At 42.0% G+C, this 21,400-nt stretch overlaps 1 long non-coding RNA gene across 1 annotated transcript; it reads right to left on the bottom strand.

Moving 5' to 3' along the window:
* Positions 1 to 5,680: 5,680 nt before the first annotated feature.
* On the bottom strand, positions 5,681 to 6,525 carry LOC144379831 (uncharacterized). The gene is made up of 3 exons (XR_013443268.1): positions 6,504 to 6,525; positions 6,163 to 6,226; positions 5,681 to 5,765 (listed from the first exon to the last, which is right to left on the bottom strand). It is a non-coding gene; the product is annotated as an uncharacterized LOC144379831 (long non-coding RNA).
* Between the last annotated feature and the right edge of the window lie 14,875 nt (positions 6,526 to 21,400).

Below are 21,400 nucleotides of genomic sequence, written 5' to 3'. Positions count from 1 at the left end.
TGTGGTAACAAGAGAAGAACTCCATTCATTGCAACCTTGCTTCAGGTAAAGCCCACATTCGCAATAGGTTTCTGCTTTGTAAGTTGGTTAGAAGTCTGAAGGTTGAGGGGGTGTTTGTGGGCCCTGGTGGGACTGGGGGTGAGGGGGGGAGCTCAGTGCCAGCAGGGGTCCCCTCCGCAGGCACTTGGCACCTGGAAAGCTTCTCAGCTGCCTTCCAGGTAGCTTGAGCCTGGGGGAGGAAATGCCTACAGAAGCCATAATTAGGGATTTTATCATCTTTTTTAAGCTCCTCTGGAATGGAAATTCTGGAAGTCAGCAGGAGCCAAACCGGCTGGGCAGGGCCTGGTGGTAGTTCTCCTGACTGTTGGTGGCGGCACAGACCGACTCGAGTCTCAGGGACGGTCCTGAGCTCTTCCCAGAGGGCTTACTTAGGTGGATCCTCCAAGTGCAGAACCCTTTGAAGGAGCTGGAGCCAGAAGGTTTGCTTGTGCCATGTAAACCATGAAGCTGGCTACACCTTTTCAAATGTGTTCTATAATAAAAAGACTCCCCTGGCTTCCTAGGCACCCATCCATGGGTCCAGGAGCCTCACCATAGCCCCCTCTCCTTCCAACCGTGGGCTCCGGTGGGAATCCCAATCACTTCTCCTCCACAGGACTGGATGTTGTCTCTCCACATCAGCCAGAAAGCTGAAGGGAGTAGCTTGGTGACTGCCCTTCCCACCACCCTATTGTCCTGGGAGTGAAGCCTTGGGCCCCACAATCAAAGAGAGACCTGGTTTACTTCCAGACCCTTCTACCTCTCACTGAAGCCCCACCTCTTCCACTCTGGCACCGGCTAAAGACCTCTTAACCAATAACTGGCTTCCTAGTCATTTGGCTGGGGGAACTCGTTTACTGACTAGTAGCCTACCTTTCCATCATGGAAAGGGGCTCAAGAGAAGAAAGCCCTTCCAAGCACTAACACCATAGGTGAGCCCCAAGGGGTTGTGCCTGGATTTATGGGTGCGAGGGAGATTAGGCGGGCAGCCCCACCCGTGTGGCTGTCACCACCCAGGCTCGAAGGGAAGCCCCAGGTTACAACAGGGCCAGGGTATGTTACTTGAGGAGATTTGGGTGGAGGCTCCCCACCCCCCAGCTCACAAACCACATTGTCAGAGGCCGCATCACTGCACAGCCCAGAAATGTGGGGCTGAGGTTGAGGACGATCAAGACATTTGTTCTGCACCTCAGTGTGGGACAGGAGGCCAACAGTGCCCCTGGGACGCACCCCCGGGAAGGACCTCAAGGAGAGGGTACAGCCAAGGACAGAGGGAGGGTCACTGTGGCCCTATCTATGGTCAGGGCCAAAACTTCCAGCTCCAAATCCAGATGAGTGCTTTGACATCGAGGACCGGCAGCTGCAGTCTCCATACTACAGCTCTTGTCATACAGTCTGCCCCCAGGCCAGGTTCATGGGGCATTTCATGGGTGCCCATGTTTCTCACTACTCACCCACACCGATGGCGGAGGGAACCTGAGGGAGGGGAGCAGAAAGGGCGATGGCGGGAAGGAGTGAGGAGGGCACAGCAGGCAGCCCTGCCCCCCAAGCGCTCAGTGACCAAGCAGCCCACGCTCCTGTACGCCTTCCTCTCCTCTCCCGCTTCTAAGCGTCATCTGTGCCAGGGGAGGGAAGCCTGCCTTGTGGGATCCTTGGATGACTCAATATACAAATGCCCAGGGCCCTGGCTGGGACGGGTGAGTTGCTTAGCAAATGAAAAGGTAAGCGAACAAACACCCTTCCTACTAAATCTGACACCCCTTAGATATTTCCTTCCAACCCAGGACAACCTTTGCTTCAAGAATTGCAGCTTTGATTTGACAAAGTATAATATCCATTCATAATAAAAACCCTCAACAAAGTAGGTTGAGAGGGAACACACCTCAACATAATAAAGGTCATATATGAAAAACCCACAGCTAACATCCTCAGTGGGGAAAAACTGAGAGCTTTTCCTCTACAGTCAGGAACAAGACAGGGATGTGCACTCTCATCACTTTTATTCAACATAGTCCTGGAAGTCCTAGCCTCAGCAATCAGACAACAAAAAAGAAATAAAAGACATCCAAGTCAGCAAGGAAAAAGTAAAACTTTCACTATTTGCAGATGACATATTATGTCATAAGACTCCACCAAATAACTGCTAGAACTGATAAATTCAGTAAAGTCACAGGATATAAAATCAATGTACAGAAATCTGTTGCATTTCTGTACACCAATAATGAAGCGGTAGAAAAGAGAAATTCACAAATTAATCCATTTATAATTGCACCAAAACCAGTAAGACACCTAGGAATAAACCTAACCAAAGAAGTGAAAGACCCGTATTCTGAAAATTATAAAACACTGATGAAAGAAATTGAAGATGACACAAAGAAATGGAAAGACAGTCCATGCTCATGGATTAGAAGAACAAATATTATTAAAATGTCTATACTACCCAAAGCAATCTTCGCATTTAATGCAATCCCTATCAAAATACCACCAGCATTTTTCACAGAGCCAGAACAAACAATCCTAAAATTTGGATGGAACCACAAAAGACCCCGAATAGCCAAAGCAAACTTGAAAAGCAAAGCTGGAGGCATCATATTTCCGGACTTCAAGTTATATTACAAAGCTGTAGTCATCAAAACAGTAAAAAAAAAAAAACAAAAAAAACAAAAAAACAGTATGGTACTGGCACAGAAACAGACACATAGATCAATGGAACAGAATAGAAAACCCAGAAATGAACCTACAACTATATGATCAATTACTCTTGATGAAGGAGGAAAGAATATCCAATAGGAAATAGACTGTCTCTTCAACAAATGGGGTTGGGAAAATTGGACAGCAACATGCAAAAGAATGAAAATGGGCCACTTTCTTACACCATACACAAAAATAAATTCAAGATGGATGAAAGATCTAAATGTGAGACCTGAAACCATGAAAATCCTAGAGAACACAGGCAATAACTTCTTTGATATTGGCCATAGCAATTTCTTTCTAGATATGTCTCCTGAGGCAAGGGAAACAAAAGCAAAAATAAACTATGGGAGGCGCCTCCTGGCTCAGTCAGTAGAGCATACAACTCTTGATCTCAGGGTCCTGAGTTCAAGCCCCAGGCAGGGTATGGAGCCTACTTTAAAAAAATAATAACAAGGGGTGCCTGGGTGGCTCAGGCGTTAAGCGTCTGCCTTCGGCTCAGGTCATGATCCCAGAGTCCTGGGATCAAGCCCTGCATCAGGAGGCTCCCTTCTCGGCAGGGAGTCTGCTCTCCCTCTCCCACTCCCCCTCTTGTGTTCCACTCTTGCTATGTCTCTCTCTGTCAAATAAGCAAATAAAATATTTTAAAAAATAACAAAAAAAAAACTATGGGGACTATATCAAAATAAAAAGCTTCTGCACAGTGAAGGAAACAATCCACAAAACTAAAAGGCAACCTACGGAACGGGAGAAGATATTTGCAAATGACGTATCTAATAAAGAGTTAGTATCCAAAATCTATAAAGAACTTATCAAACTCAACACCCAAAAAATGAATAATCCAATTTAAAAATGGGCAGAAGACATGAATAGACATTTTTCCAAAGAAGACCTATAGTTGACTAACAGACACATGAAAAGATGCTCATCATCAGGGAAATGCAAATCAAAACTACAATGAGATTATCACCTCACACCTGTCAGATGGCTAAAATCAACAACACAAGAAACAACAGGTGTTGGCAAGGATGTGGAGAAAGAGGAAAACTCTCGCCCTGTTGGTGGGAATGCAGACTGGTGCAGCCACTCTGGAAAACTGTATAGAGGTTGCTCGACAAGTTAAAAATAAAACTACTCTACAATCCAGCAATTGTACTACTAGGTATTTACGCAAATAATACAAATACACTAATTCAAAGGGATACATGCAACCTGATGTTTACAGCAACATTATCCACAATAGCTAAATTATGGATAACAGCCCAAGTGTCCATCGATCGATGAGTGGATAAAGAAGAGTGGTGAGTGTGTGTGTGTGTGTGTGTGTGTGTGTGTGTGTGTGTGTAATGGAATATTACTGAGTCATAAAAAAGAATGAAATCTTACCATTTACAATGACATGGATGGAGCTAAAGAATATTAATGCTAAAGGAAATAAGTCAGTCAGAGAAGGACAAATACCATATGATTTCACTCATATGTGGAATTTAAGAAACAAAACAAACGAGGAAAAGGAAAAAAAGAGAGGGAAACAGGCTCTTTTTCTTTTCTTTGTTTTTTTTTTAAAGAATCTCAAGCAAACATGCATGCTGAGCACAGAGCCCAACACGGGGCTCGATCTCATGACCCTGAGATCATGACCTGAGCTGAAACCAAGAGTCAGATGCCCAACACACTGAGCCACCCAGGCACCCCAAAAAGGCTCTTAACTATAGAGAACAAACTGATGGCTTCCAGAAGGGAGGTGGGTGGAGGAATGGATTAAATAGGTGATGGTGATGAAGGAGGGCACTTGTGAGGAGCACCAGGTATTGTATGGAAGTGTTGAATCAGTCTAGTGTCCCCCTAAAACGAATATAACACTGTATGTTAACTAACTGAAATTAAAATAAAAACTTAAAAAAAAAGACTTGCAGCTTTAGGGAAGTTTGATGGAAGAGAATTGTGAAATCTTCCCTGGCAGGGAGTATGGAGTTTGGAAATCTGTCTGAGGCCAGTCGGTAAATCTGCGCAGGAGAGAACAGAATGTGGGGGTTCGTTCGCTGCCTCTGCGCAGCCCCTCTGCAAGCTCACTGGTGTCCACTGCCAAACCTCTTCAGGGTTGAAATAAACAAGACCGAATGCAATCTATGAAACAGAACCAGGGGAGTGTCTTTTCATCCTGGCTTTAACAATTTCAAACTTTCATCTGATGTTTTTTTTCAGGGGAGTCGAAGGGGGAAAAATCTTAACTCTTAATAAAAAAACAGACCTCGGCGTCTTCTGTAGAGCCGAGGCCTCTGGTGCTGGACCTGGAGCCTTTGAGCGCTGAGTTTATTGTAAACATCAGTATCGCCAAAACCCACAACTGAGTGCTGTTATTGGGAAGTGGGTGGATGGGTGATTTTTTTTTTTTTTAATTCAGCAAATAATGTGGCTTGTCTCTGTATCTTGACTTCTCATGGGTTCTGAATTTGCCAAGCTGGTCAATCTCTTTTATGGGTAAATATATGCCCATTTTATTAAAACAAAAGCCTCTTAAAATGCAGATGGTATGCTTCCTGCTTGCTAGCCCTCACAGATTCCTTGTTGCAACCGAAGCGGGCGTGTTACTTTGATAGTGGTATGAAATAACCTTAACTTTGCCTGGGGATATTTATAACAAAACATGTAGAATTATTGCACCATAAAGCCTGCTTCACTGATTCTTGCTGATTAAAAACTTTTTTTAAGGCTAATGTAATAAAAACCAAAAAGACCCAACAGCTGGAGATCTGAAGACAGCCCAACTGGAGCCACGGAGGCTCCCCGCCTCTGCCCTTTGATTCAAACCCTGAGCCTGGAGAAGCCAGACCAGCTCCACGGGGCCCCTTCCCAGCGGCGCTTCACGCATCACCTACCTCCCCGCCCCAAGCCGAGGCGAAGAATGAATGGCCTGGGAGGGATGGGCTTGTCTTTCTGCCATGCTGGGAGGTCAGTGCCAAGTTTTACTTCAGGAAAAACTAAGGCAGAGCAATACCGGTATTAGGTGAGGCCAACAGATTCCACCCTGTCCCCTGGAAGACAGGCCAAACAGGACGGAGGCATTTTTAATTGATGCGAGAACCGTGCAAGGATAAGAAGTCGGCAGGAGCTGACATGACTCCTTCCGAGGTGCCCATTTACCAGGCACATCCTCAAGGGCGCTGTGAGATCGGGCCCTGGTTTTTTCCCCCTTGGCTATTGGCCAGAATCAAACTGGTTTCATCAAGCCCCGAGAGTAGACGCAATATGTATGAATTGGTGTTTTCAGTGTTAATCCTCGTTTTCTTTGGGTGCTATGCTGAGCGTTCCCATTAACCTCTCCCACTTGGGGCCTTCCTTGTCTTTGGGGCCCTAAACCCTCCCACCATACCCTGTTCCCTTTTCTCACCTCCCCTCATCCTTCTCCAACCCCTCCCCTGGCACACACACCTTCACACACTCATAATCCTCAGTCCACCAGGGTCAGAGCCCGCCTCTAGCTCAGCTGGAAAACCTGTTTTACAAAGAAAAAACAAAAAAACACATTTTCTTATTCCTGAGGGGTGAGCAAAGAATATTGCTACACATTCTTCCCAAGGCCCATCAGACTCCAGGCTTGGGCTAAGCAGGAATTGCTGTCCCGTAGAGGCTCTTCTGGCCACAGCCATCACCCATCCTGGGTGACCCTTACTGACCGTTTTTAACGAGATTGAGTAGAATAAAAAAACTAGTAATTCAGGAAACACGTACGTGCCCAGCACCTACTTTAAATACAAGATCATTGCTCTTACCTCTGGGGTCCCCTGTGTGCCCTTCATGTCCCACCTCCTCTCTCCTCTCAGACGTGATTAATCATCCCAGGTGGTGTGTTCACCATTTCCTTGCTTTTCTGTATATTTTCACTGTACCGGTATTTCTAACGAGAAGATGCAGTATACAAGTTTCGGGACTTTACATGATGGAATAATGTTCTTCTACAACCCGCTTCTTTCTGCCAACATCTGGCTCCTGAGCAGCAAGCATTGTTGTGGCTACAGCTCTGATTCATTGAGTTCCTCTCACGCATTGAGTCCCGTTGTGTGGAGCTCTTGATTCTGACGGACATTTACCTGGTTTTCAGGTGTTTACTGTTACAGATTTCTCTGCTCTACTATGTACACCCTAGAAATGTCTCCTTATTCAAGACTTTCTCTAGAAGTGAAACTACTGAGTTCCAGGGTATGTACATCTTCAATTTTCTAAAGTGGCTAGGTCAGTTTCCAATCTGCCCCGGAGTGTATGGAGTAGAGTACTGTTTGTTTCCTTACCAACACTTGATACTGTTTTTAATGTTTGCCAGTCTGGTGGGCAGGAAGTGATTGCTCACTGTGGTTTTGATTTTGAATTCTCCTGTTGGCTAATGAAGATGGGTATCTTTTAATATGCAAATTAGCCATTGTGCCACACATCTGCAAATATTTTGCCTATTTTTCTTAATGGATTTATAGGTGTTCTTTATATATTTTGGATACCAATCTTTAAGCAATTATGTATGTTATAAATATATACTCCCATTTTTGGCTTATTATTTCACTCTATGGTGTGTTTTGATGAACAGAAGTTGTTAATTTTTAGAATTCAATTCTTAAATCTTTCCCTTTAGAAATTGTATGATTGTGGGGCGCCTGGGTGGCTCAGTCGGTTAAGTAGTGGACTCTTTTTTTTTTTTAAGATTTTATTTATTTATTTGAGAGAGAGAGACACAGCGAGGAAGGGAACACAAGCAGGGGGAGTGGGAGAGGGAGAAGCAGGCTCTCTGCTGAGCAGGGAGCCCGATGTGTAGCTCGATCCCAGGACCCTGGGATCACGACCTGAGCCGAAAGCAGACACCCAACGACTGAGCCACCCAGGTGCCCCAAAGTAGCAGACTCTTGGTTTTGTGGGACTCGATTCCAGGACCCTGGGATCATGACCTAAGCAGAAGGCAGACGCTTAACCAATTGAGCCACCCAGGCGCCCATGAAATTGATTTTCTTTTTTTAATGGTGTGAGTTTATGGTCCAATTTTAATTTTTCCTCCATATGGATAAACCATTGTTCTACCAATGTATTGAATAATTTGTCCTTTCCCATTGATTGGTAATGCTACCAATTTCATATATATATATATATTGGTTTCTTTGAGACTCTCAATTCTGTTGGTCACTTTGCCTGCTCTAGTACTGCACTGCTTCATTTACTGTGGCTTAACGAAAGACCGATACTGTTTGATGCAAGTTCTGCACCACTCCCCACTGGTCTTCAAGAGTGTCTTGGCTATTGGGGCGCCTGGGTGGCTCAGTCGGTTAAGTATCTGCCTTCAGCTCAGGTCATGATCCTAGGGTCCTGGGATCAAGCCCTACATTCGGCTCCTTGCTCAGTGGGGAGCCTGCTTCTCCTCTCCCTCGCCCCCCGCCCCGCTCATGCTCTCTCTCAAATAAATAAATAAAATCTTAAAAAAAAAAAAAAGTGTCTTGGCTACTAAGCGGTTCTTGTCCCTTCGCACTTCCATATAAATTTTAGAACCAGCTTGTTAAGTTCCACAAAAACTCTGTCAGCATTTTGACTGGAATTGAATGGAATCTGTAGATGAATTTGGGGAAAAATTGGTATCTTTACTGATTAAAAATTTTTGACACTACTTTAAATTATATTTTTAATTGTATTTTTGAAACAAATTTTCCAGCATTTGTTTTGGACAGATGAAAATGCGACTGAGCTTTATTTTATATCCAGCACCTTACTAAAATCCCATCAATACTAATACTACTTTCTGTAGGTTTTTTGAAAACCGTTGTATCATCTGCAAATAGCAGCAGCTTTATTTTTTCCTTTGCAATCTTTGCACTTTTTCTTTCCTTCTTTTTTTTTTTTTTTGTTTTCCCTCCACTGTTGGCTTGAATCTCAAGTCCAAAATGGATTGGCATAGTGAAAGTGGATGCATTCACCTTATACCTGATATTAAAGAGAATACATATGATGTTTCACCATTAATGATGATGTCTTTAGAATGGTGTGTAGGCTGAAGAAATTCCTTTATATCCTTAGGTTGTTATGAGTTGTTTTGTTTTTATTTATTTACTCATTTTTAAAAAATTTTATTTTATTGATTTTAGAGAGAGAGAGTGAGCAGTGGGGAGGGGAAGGGGGAGAGAGAAACCTAAGCAGACTCTGTGCTAAGCTGGGAGCCTGATGTGGGGCTCGATCTCATGACCCTGAGATTGCGACCTGAGCCGAAACCAAGAGTCAGATGCTTAACCGACTGTGCTACCCAGTTGCCCCTATTTATTTCTTTTAAAAAGATTTTATTTATTTATTTGAGAGAGAGACAGAGAGAGCATGAGCGGGGCGGGGGGGGGGTGGCGGGCCAAGGGAGAGGGAGAAGCAGACTCCCCACTGAGTGGGGAGCCAGACTCCGGGCTCAATCCCAGGATCCTGAGACCATGACCTGAGCTGAAGTCAGACCAACCACTGAGCCACCCAGGCACCCCTGTTTTGTTTTGTTTTTAAATCATGAATGGATGTAGTATTTTAACAGCTACTTTCTTCTGCTTTAATTGAGAGGATAACATAACTTTTCTCCATTAATCTGTTAATGGAGTAAATAGCATGAATTGATTTTCTAATGTTTATGACCAAGGAGGTCATAATGATTTTAAACAATGCTCAAGTTTGTTAGTGTTCTGGTTATCTCTCTTTTTAAAATTATTTATTTATTTATTTATTTGAGAGAGAAGGGGAGAGAGAGCACCTGGGCACCCCTGGCAGGGGAGGGGGGTGGGCAGAAGGGAAGGGGGGGAGAGTCTCAAGCCAACTCTACACTCAGCGCAAAGCCTGATGGGGGGTTTGATCTTGAGATGACCTGAGCCAAAGCCAAGAGTCTGACACTCAACCTACTGTGTCAGCCAGATGCCCCTTATCTCTTATTGTATAACCAACTACCTCCCAACTTGATTAAAACAACATCTATTTTATTTATCTATAATTCTGCAAATCAGAAATCTGGACAGAACTCAGCTCAGGGCTTTTCCTGCTCTATAGGGACTCCTTGAGGTCATTTGGTGGAATTAAGCTGGCCGATGAGCTGGTCTTGAGGGTCCAAGACAGCCTCATACATATGTCTGGCACCTTGGTAGAGATGGCTGAAAAACTGGATTCTCCTAAGATTCTCTAGTGCGGTGCCTTCTTGTTGCCTCCCCAGCTAGCATTCTCAGGGTAGTCTTAGTTCTGGGCAGCTCAGGGCTGCTAGAGTACTCTCAGAGTTTATGGAGGAAACTACAAGCTTTTCTCATTACCCTAGGGAGTCATGCAATGACCCTTTCACCACAATCTATTCTATTCTAAGAAGCACTTTTCTAGAGCCAACCTAGATTCAAGGGGGAAGCAATTAGACTCTACCTCTCAGTGGGAGGAGTAGCGAAGAATGTGCCATCAGTTTTCATCTGCCATCTGTTAGCTACTAGTTTATGATTTTTATATCTATATTTCCTAAGTGAGATTGAAATTTTCCTTTCTGTCCTTATCTGGTTTTGACACCAAAGATACGCTAGCCTCATTAAAATAAGTTGCTGTGTCTTACCTACTTTTCTCCATTTTAAAATAATTTCAGTCTAGTTTTCTTTTTTTTTTTAAAGATTTTTTATTTATTTATTTGACAGAGAGAGACACAGCGAGAGAGGGAACACAAGCAGGGGGAGTGGGAGAGGGAGACGCAGGCTTCCCGCGGAGCAGGGAGCCCGATGCGGGGCTTGATCCCAGGACCCTGGGATCATGACCTGAGCAGAAGGCAGACGGTTAATGACTGAGCCACCCAGGCGCCCTGTCTAGTTTTACTTCTTGCATGTTGGTAGAACTTGCTGGTAAAATCACTGAGCCTTCTATTCCATGGTAGAATGATTTTAAACTATTGTTTCAGTTTATTTAATGGTAAGGACTATTTTAATTTTCTATTTTTTCTTGAGTCAATAATGGAAAATTATATTTATCTACATTTCATCTCAATTTTCAAACTTATTGGCAAAAGTTTGCTTATAATAAGCCGTTACATCTTTGTAATGTCAATAGCATCTGTAATTATGTCTCATTTTTCATTTCAGATATTGTTATTTGTGTGTTCTCTTTTTCTTAATTGATCTTGCCAGAAATTTATCAATTTTATTAATTTTGCCAAAGAAGTAACTTTTGGCTGTGTTGGTTCTATTTTATTTTTGTCCTCTATTTCATTAATATCTTCTCTTTCTTTTATCTTTCTTTGGGCTTATTCTATTTTTTTCTACCTTGTGTTGTATGCTAAGCTCATTATTTCTATTATAAGTTATATGCGTTAGCTTCTTGGCCCTTATGGTTATTAGCATATTTTAAAACTTCCAGTCATTGGGAAATTATCCTTTTGTTATTGATTTCTTATTTAACTGTAGTGTAGTCAGATAATATAATCTGTCAGATACTGATACTTTAAAATCGGTTGGGACTTTTTTTTGGCTCAGTGTGTTGTTGCTAAAAACAATTTATGTTCTATAGTTGTTGGGTCCAGTTTTCTGTAAATATATATTAGATTAATCTTATGCTGTTAAATCTATATTCGTGCTTTTTTGTATTTTGGTCTTCTTGATATTTCATTTACTGGGACAGATAGAATAAATTCTCCCACCATAAGAGTGTATTTATTTATTTACCTTTGTAATTGTGTATATTTTTGCTCTATATATTTAGAAGCTATTATTATTGTTACACATGTTAAAACTAATATATTTCCCAGTGAACTCAAACTTTAACTATTGTATAATAGTTGTGTTTATTTCTAGTAGTGCTTCTTGCCTTACAGTCTATTTTGTCTGCTCTTAATTTAGGGACATCAGCTTCTTTAACTAGCATCTGCCTGGAATATCATTTTCAGTTCTTTTTACTTTCAACCTTTTATGTTCCTATGTTTTAAACTTGTTACCTATAAGTAGCATATAGATGGATTTTTTACTTATTTTTTTAAAGATTTTTTATTTATTCATTTGAGAGAGAGAGAGAGAGAGAGCACCAGCAGGGGAGAGAGGCAGAAGGAGAGGGAGTAGCTGACTCCCCGCTGAGCCAGGAGCCAGACTAGGGACCCTGGGATCATGACCTCAGCCGAAGGCAGATGCTTAACTGACTGAGCCACCCAGGTGCTCCTAGATGGGTTTTTTAAACTGAAACATTCTTAATTTATATTGATTGTAATTACTGATATATTTTATTCAAAGCTTTCTATTTGTCTTAGCTTTTCTGTTTCTTTTTCTTTCCTTTCTTGCCTTTTATTTTTTTAACATTTATTTTCTTATTTTAACTTTTCATCACAGAAAATTTTAAACACATATAAAAGTAAAGAAATCATCTCTCAGCTTCACCAAAGATCAAAAAATTTATCTGCCCTCTGTACCCTCCCAAAGCCCAACACTGGATTGTTTTCATGCAAAACGAGGCCATCATATAATTTCACTCACAAATTCTTCAATGTGTATCTATAATATTTAAGAGGTCTTTTACAAAACAAATCCACATTACCATGATTACATCTTTAAAAAATAGTAAATGTTGGGGTGCCTGGGTGGCTCAGTCGGTTAAGCATCTGCCTTTGGCTCAGGTCATGATCCCAGGGTCCTGGGATCGAGCCCCGCATTGGGCTCCCTGCTAGGTGGGAAGCCTGCTTCTCCCTCTCCCACTCCCCCTGCTTGTGTTCCCTCTCTCGCTGTGTCTCTCTCTGTCAAATAAATAAAATCTTAAAAAAAAAATAGTAAATGTTTCATATCATTAAATATCCAGTGAGCGTTCAAATTTTCCTAATTGTCTTACATGCAAAAAATTCATTTTTACTGTTGGTTTGTTTGAATTATATCCAAAGAGGTTCACCCATTTCTTTCTTATTTTAGAATAAACACTATTTTCTTATCTCATTTGTCCTTTACTAGCTTGGAAATTAAGCACTTTTTTCCCATTTTTCTTATTATTCTAGAAATTCTAACTTATCAAGTCTGAAGTTAATCAGCATTTTTTTCCTCCTCTTTTTGAACAACATATGACCTTTGGGACACTTTAATTCCTACCAACAAACCCCTCCTCTTATCTCAGATTATAGACTACTGGTGTCTTGTATTTTGGTTCTAATTTTTAACCCTATAAGGCATTATTATTATCTCGTGCCATCAATATTTGTTTAGATTTACTCACATAATTATCATTCTTTTTGCTCACCATTCCTTGTTGCAACTTAGATCGTCCATATGAAATCACTTTCCTTCAGCCTAAAATATTATCTTTAGAATTGTGTGTGTGCATGTGAGTCTTTTGAGGGAAAGTCACTTGGTTTTTCTTTATCTGAAAATGTCTCCGTTTACTCTCAACCTGGAAACAGTTTTCAGTGGATATACATTATTAGGTAGATGATTATTTTCTCTCAGGATGTTAAAGATATCATTCCAGTTTCCTGGGTTGCTGTCAGCTACCAGTCTAACTAGTCTAAATATTGTTCCTTTAGGGAATTTGTCTTTTTTCTTTTGCTGCTTTTAAGATCATCCCCCCAGCTTTTTTTTGGGGGGGGGTGTTAAAGTTTCATTGTGATGTATCTGGGTGATGATGACAACAATGATGATGATGATGTTGATGCTTTTATTTTTTATTTATACTGGTTGGGATTATTTTGGCTTCCTGAATCTATGAATTGGTGTCTTCTATCAGTTCTGGGAATTTTTCATCTCTTGAAATATGATTTTTTTTTTCTTCTCTTTCTGGAATGCCAACTAGAAATATATTAAACTTTCTCATGCTCTCTTTCATATCATTTAAACATTCCTCCATATTTCCTATCTCTTCGACTCTCTGTGATACATTATATCTAATTTCTTCAGAACCATCTTCTAGGGGGCCTGGATGGCTCAATCAGTTGAGCATCTGACTCTTGGTTTCGGCTCAGGTCATGATCCCCCAGTCATGGGATCAAGCCCCGAGTTGGGCTCTGCACTCAGCATGGAGTCTGCTTCAGATTCTCCTTCTCTCTCTCAAATAAGTAAGTAAGAAAAAAAAATTTTTTTAAAAGAACTATCTTCTAGTTCACTAATTCTCTCTTCAATTGTATCTTTAATCTGCTATTAAACTCAACTACTGAGTTTCACATCTTATCATTTAATTTCATGAAGTTTTATTTGGTTCTTCTAAAAAATATGGTCATGTATGTTCTCTTACTCCTATTTAAAATTCCTTATTTTATCTTTTAAAATATATTAAGCATTTATTTTATATTTTGTATCTGATAATTCTATGAGTCTAATTCTTCTGTGTTTTTTTCCTCCTGCTTTTACTTACTCATGCATCGTTTCCTTGTGATTTCGTTTATGATTTCTTCACTGTGAGCTTATATCTGTGGAAATTATTTGAGGCTTGGTTGTTGAGTTTCTCTTGGGAAGATTTATATTTGCCTCTTCCAGGCATCTGGGGGTACCTTCAGTTCTGGACATTTTTTAACTAGACAGTCAGTTTGAACTTTTTCCTTTCTCCTCAGTACAAGGCTCAAGGAGGCAAATTCTTTGCACCCTACCCCCCACCCCCCTTGGAGGAGGGAGTAGGCAGGTCTATTTCTCAGTTCACTCTTACATGGAAGGTATAACCCATTGGGGTTCTAGCTTTAGGTAGAGGACTCTTCTATTAGACTCCCCACCTTGATTGGGCTCTGTTTCCTTCACCCAACAAGGCTGTGAAAATAAAATCCAAATTCACTGTTGAATGTTATCAATGTGTAAACTGTCTTTTCTCTGATTTTTTACTTTCCTCTGATTTTTTTGCTTATCTCTGGTTTTTTACTTTCACTTAGTTTTCAATCTCTTGCCATTTTTCTGGTCAAATTCAGCAATGCTTTGCTCTCTTCCTCTCTGATCTCCGTCCCAGGAGGAGGTGCACACGTGGGGCTAGAGCGCTGAGTGGCGGGGCTCAGCACGTGTGGGGAGCCAGCGTGGAGGGCTGGGCTTTGCAGGGGCGCTGAGTAATACCTGGGAGCAGCTGGGGGTACTTCCCGAGCCTGGGACGCGTGCCAGGCCCTGCGATCAGCGTGGGCAGGTGGGGCTGAACCCGGTCAGAAGCAGGTGTTCTTTGCTGGGCAGGCTGTGCGGGGACCGTGAGCCCGACCCTGCCGGCAGCTCAACCTGGGAAAACCCTTCCCCGCAGCGGGAGGGGAAAGTGCGTTCCTAACGTTGACAGCTAATGTGCTGGAAAGCGAGAGAAGCGCGTCTGCGGTGGAGCCCGAGTGGAGGAGCTGCAAAGACCAGCTGAGCCTTACAATCTCCCAAGAGGTGCAGAAAATGAACACATCTCAGGCATCTGTGTCATTCAAGGATGTGACTGTGGAGCTCACCCAGGAAGAATGGCAGAAAATAGGCCCCACTCAGTGGACTCTGTACAGAGATGTGATGCTGGAGATCTACAGCCACCTCCTCTCCATGGGCCCAAGTCTTAAATTATTTCCCATTTACAGGGTATTGCTATACAAAACCAGAAGTGATCTTAAGGTTGGAGAAGCAGAAGATCCATGCTTGTTAGAGAAAGAATTTCTAACCAGGAGATCCTCAGATCCACTGGAAAACAGCTGGGGCTGTGGAACATAGAAATAATACATTTTACAAGAAACTAAGATATAATTATAAACGTTTTTCAGACTCTGAAAGCAAAGAATAAACCCTTTAATTGCCAGTGGAAGAGTCACAAAATATGAAAGAACTTTAGGTAAAAAAGAAACATCATTAAATTTCAAAACAATAGAAAAACCAAAGTTCAACAAAACTAGAAATTGCAAACAGTATAGGGAAATTGAAACCTCCTTCTGGGAGTTAAGAACCTGTTGGCATGAGATCTGAAATTGCAGTATATCCAGAAAACTGTAACAATGGAAAGCTTGGTATCAGAACCTCTGGGCTTCGGGTATAGCACTGCTTACAGGGAAATTTCTATTCTGACATACTTATTTTATTTTATTTTATTTTATTTTTTATTTTTATTTTTAAAGATTTTATTTATTTATTTGACAGAGAGAGACACAGCGAGAGAGGGAATACAAGCAGGGGGAGTGGGAGAGGGAGAATCAGGCTCTCTGCTGAGCAGGGAGCCCGATGCGGGGCTCGATCCCAGGACCCCGGGATCATGACCTGAGCCGAAGACAGCCGCTTAACGACTGAGCCACCCAGGTGCCCCTGACATACTTATTTTAAAAAACAAAGTTTAAAAAAGACTAAGCAGGGGCGCCTGGGTGGCTCAGTCGGTTAAGCGGCTGCCTTCGGCTCAGGTCATGATCCTGGGGTGCTGGGATCGAGCCCCGCATCAGGCTCCCTGCTCAGCAGAGAGCCTGATTCTCCCTCTCCCTCTGCCTGCCACTCTGCCTACTTGTGCTTTTTCTCTGTCAAATAAATAAAATCTTTTAAATAATAAATAAATAAATAAATAAATAAATAAATAAAAAAGACTAAGCAGGGTGCCTGGGTGGCTCAGTCGGTTAAGCGGCTGCCTTCGGCTCAGGTCATGATCTCAGGGTCCTGGGATGAGTCCCGCATGGGGCTCCCTGGTCAGTGGGGAGCCTGCTTCTCCCTCTGCCTGCCGCTTCCCCCGCTTGTGCTCCCTCTCTCTCAAATAAAATCTTAAAAAAGAAAAAAAGACTAAGCAAAGCAGAAGAAATAGTTTAATGAAGATAAAAGTAGAAACCAGTGAGTTGGAAAACTACAGAGGTGTAAATAATAACTAGCCAAAAGGTGTTTCTCGGTCCTTTCTAAGAAGTAACTACGCAGACATACCTAACAGTACAGTAGGGTGAACATTTAGAAATATATGTAAGACAGGTGGACAGAAACTTGAAAAATCTATGAGAGATATTGAATAGACTTTAATTAGAGAGATAATTCCGTGTTCACAGATTGGGTAAACAATTTTAAAACTCTTAATAATACTCTTAATATATGTAAAGATGCAGTATAATACCAAGTGATCTCATTTGATTTGTTTGTTTTTGTAAAACTTGGCAAGCTGATTCTAAAATTTATATGGAAATTAAATAAATACATACATAAGTAAAAATAAAATTTATACAGGAATAACAAAGGCCCAGGAATAATTTAAAACATCTTTGAAAAACAATGTTGTGCAACTTTCTCTGCCTGGTATTGAATGACACTCTTGTCAATACAATTAATTGTACTCACGTAACTATAATTAAACAAGTCATTGAAATATAATAGCCCAGGAATAAACACGTTTTAAACACTTGAAAAAAAAAATTCAGCAATGCTTTTTATGTACGTGTGTGCATGTATATATATACATATGTGTGTATATGTGTATATATAATTTTAAAAAAATATTTTATATGCATTATAATAAATTATAACAGAATTAAATACAATTTTTAATTTTTCCCCCTCCCATAGGAGGACAGGCCAGGGTATTTTTTTATCATGCTTCCAGATAGAAAAGTCCTCCCAACAGTTACTATTCCAATCCCTATTTCCAGAGTGCTAATTTTTGTTAGACAAAATTTTGAAAGATTCTAACATCAATAGAGCAAGCCCATCTGGCTGCTTTGCAGTTTCTGTCTCCATTTCTTTCAGATTCACATTTTCCTCTTGACCTTGAACAGCGACCCTCTGCTTTCAGAGGCTCCTTTGCTTGTCTGTATTACATAGTACAGTGAGACCATCAGGTATGAGTTCTCTCATACTCTCTTCTCTCTGCTGTACGATACCTCTTTATCCTATTTATTCTTCCCCTAAGTACCACTTGCAGAACCGTCCCTTCCTTTGAAGGCCAACTCCTCTATCCTTGCAGCTGGAATTCCTACTTTTCCACACTCTTCCACTGCATCTTTTGCCAATCATAGGGTTGCTAATCTTCCAAGGCTGAGTTTAGTACTTTCTCTCCTGTGATATATTTTTTAAAGATTTTATTTATTTATTTGAGAGAGAGAGAGTGAGAGAGAGAGAGAGAGATCACGAGCAGGGGGGGAAGGGTAGAGGGAGAAGCAGACTCCCCGCCGAGCAGGGAGCCTGATGCGGGGCTCGATCCCAGGACCCCGGGATCATGACCTGAGCCGAAGGCAGACGCTTAACCGACTGAGCCACCAGGCGCCCTGTGATATTTTTTTAGATGTCCCTTCCCCCTTAATCCCAAAATTCCTCTCTAACTGCAATAGCGCTTTACTGTTAACATGAACACAGCGCTTACAGTGCTGTGCAACATTACTATTTGCATAACTCAATTCTCCTACGAAGTTGAAAGCTACTTGGAGAAGGCACTGGTTTTTGTTTAATTCTCCTATTTCTTACTGTGCTGAGCACGCTCGTTTGCATATAGTGGCTCACTGTAAATGCTGTTGAATTAACAACTGAATCACTTCTTACCTGCTCTAGAAATCCGTTTTTTCAGTGATCTTTTTCCGTCCTCAGTCTCCATCTTCACTAGATCTTTCCCTTCTTTGGTCAGACACACTCGAGTATTTGACATTGAAGGGAAAGAAAAATATCTTTACTTGGTCCTTGCTGTTCCCTTTTTTATCTTTTCCCTTCTAAATATCTTAAACATATGGTCTATGACTTCTGTCTTCTCTCTTTGCCCGGAGTCTTTCTTTAGCCATCTGTAGTGTGACCTCCACCCTCACCACTCTGTTGAGATTACACTCTTAAAAATGAAAGCTTTCCTGCTATTACCGTGACCTCTCCTCTGCTTTCTGTACAGGAATCTGAGCACTCCTGCTGGGACAGTGTTCTCTGCCCAGGGTTACCCTGTGGTGCCTCTTCCCCATGCCCTCTGACTGCTCGTCTTTCCTGCCCACCCCTCCATCCAAGCCTGTCCTCATGTCACAGCTTTCCTCTCTGTATGGGGGAAGCCCACTGCCTTGATGACTTCAGGTTTATTAATGCGGCTGCTTGTCACATCTTGATTCTCTGTTCTTCATCTCTTTTCAATCTAAAATCCCGCGTCCCTGAATTCCTCCCAGACATTTTCATTTAGTGTCCCTATGCTCAAAGTGGCTCTCTTTCCTAAATTATCTTGCACTCACCTCTTCCATCACCTCTTGGATCATGTAGGCTCTAAAATCTCTTTAGTTTGGTCCCTTCCACTTTCTTATTCCTCTGTCTCTCACCGCCTATCAAGTTGGTTCAGCCTTCACTGATACCTCTGCTGTCAATCTCTTTCCTTTCTCAGCCATCGTGCACATCGTTGCCTAGTATTCTAAAAGTTCCCCCCAGGTTATGATGGAGGTCTATAGAAAAAGAGTAGTATGCGTTAAGTAGTATGCTTTTTTTTTTTAAGATTTTATTTTTAAGTAATCTCTATAGCCAACATGGGGCTTGAACTCACAACCCTGAGATCGAGAGTCACATACTCCACTGACTGAGCCAGCCACGTACCCCAAAAAAGAATAGTATAGGCTTTAGAATCAGACAAACTCAGAATTGGAATCCCAAGTCCACTATTTCCTGGCTGGGGAGTGTCAGTTCCTCAATTCCTGTGAGGGTAATATCACTCTTCGCACAGGATTTTAGTGAGTATTGAGTGAGATGATAGAATAAAGTTACATTTCCATATTTAAAAAAATTTTTAACAGAGAAATAAACAGTTTGAGGGCAATTAAGTACTTTTCCCAAGGTCATAGTCTATGAAGCAGAGCACAGTCTATAAAGAGATTTTTCACACATCTCACAGGTCAAGGTGAATATAAGCTTTTAATCGGCCTGTATTAATCAATGAGTCCATATTCCTAATATCTGTAAACAAATTCTGGGTTCACCTGGTTCTTCAGAATCCAAGAGAAGACACTTTGGCTTTGACAGGGCTGGAGCAGGTCCAGGTTGACATCAGAGGTTGAGGCCAGGGATGGAAGACAAGGCCGAATGGGGTTAGTGTGGAGGCCAATGCATGTGGATGCTGGGAAGTAGACATGGTGAGGTGAGAGAAGGTCATGTCCAAAGAAGCCCTGCTCAGCATGACTGTTGCTGGAAAATGAGAAAGGTCATTGTGTATTTTTATGATGTTGAGTAAATTCAATCCTTTTCTGCCTAGGGCACTTCACTCTTCATAGGGGTCTTGGGGATTTGGCCAACCGTGAGAATGTCTGTGGTAATAGTAAAGCTCATTTTATGAGGCTGGTGGCCATTTTATGAGGTTGGTGGCCATTACTTTCAAACCATAAATTTCATCCTTTAAAACAATGAGAATGACTGCTTTGAAAATGTCATTTGATGATGGAAAGTACAGTCATAGAAAACACCAAAGCAAGACGCAGAACCTCACTTCTGCCTCAGTCCTGGTTGTGGGCTGGGGTCAGGCATCTGGCGCCATGTGAGGGCCCGGAGCCTCCCCCGTGGGAGCTTCTCTGATCGTGCTGCGGTGGAGGAACAAAAGAAGGGAGAGGAAAAAGTAAGGGGAAAGCACCTCAGTCCATGGAAACCCACCCTTTGCTTGGCTACTTTGGGTTGTGCATCTTGCTTCTTCGGTATGGCAGGAGCATGGCCTTGACTTGCTTGCCCTCTCCCTGTGCCCGGTTGCTGTGTCTTCTCCCTTTGCTTCATGCCCCTAGGTCAGTGGCTTGAGGGAACTACTCATTCAGAACTCCTGAAATAAAAGCGTTTTGTGGTGAATTCTGTTTGGGAAATGCTGCATGTTATTTTCCCCTTCTGGAGAGCCACAGTGAACATCAACAGTAGTAATTAAGACTCTGTTTTTTAGCTAATGGCCCTCAGAGCCAGGGTTAGAGGTCTTAGGTTGTTCCCAGGGCCCAAGTCATGCCCTGTAAGAATGAAGCTTAAGGTGTTACAGAAACTCTCATACCTCCAGAGATTTCCACAGTTTCCATTATTTTTTGGCAGTGGTTCACTAGCCAGCTGGTCAGAACACACTGTGGAAGGGGGGAACGGAGGCTCACCTTCTAGCCTGCGCAGGACCACGAGGTCCTTAAATAATAAGTTAAATAATTTTAAATAATTTTCTTCCCCATTCATTCCTCTCTCCAGTAGAGAGGGGGGAAATCCACTTTTATGTGCTGATGGGTATTCTGTTGCTAGTTTAAGCATATAAAGTATGGTTTAGGGATGTGAAAACTTGAAGCAGTGTTTTTGAGAGCAGCTTGCATTGTTATGGCAACTAAAGCCATTTTCTGGTGTGCAGCAGGCTTGGAGTAGTGGGGGATGGTAGACAAACTCAGGAGAATTACCAGGAGTCCTGTCCACGGCCATTACTAGAGGTCAAAGGCCAACGATAAAATCTAAGGCAGTGTATTCACAAGGGAAAATGGGTGCTACTGGGCAGGCATCCCACAGGGATGATGGGGGGTTGGGTAAAGACAGTAATTTTATGAAAAATCTGCCTTCCACCCAGACTATTTCTAACCATTTGACTGCTATGAACCTTCCAGATTGAGAATATTTGCTTTAGGGAACTGGGCAGAAATCATAACCCTTAAACAACATTTATTAGGCTCTCACTGTGTGCCAGACACAGGGTTCAAAACTGTTTCATGTCCATTTTCCCATTTCATACTTACGGCATTGCTGTGATTCGTGGCAACAGATTATTATTATATTTTATATTATTTTATAGATGAGGGAAGTTAGGTGTAGAGGAGCTAAGTGACCCTCTGTGAAGCTAGGTGGGAAGCCCAGGCTCCCACCCGCTG

This window comes from Halichoerus grypus, chromosome 13, assembly GCF_964656455.1.
Source record: "Halichoerus grypus chromosome 13, mHalGry1.hap1.1, whole genome shotgun sequence".
NCBI lineage: Eukaryota > Metazoa > Chordata > Mammalia > Carnivora > Phocidae > Halichoerus > Halichoerus grypus.
Note: the sequence above shows the minus strand (reverse complement) of the source record. Positions and strands in the feature narration are given on the sequence as shown.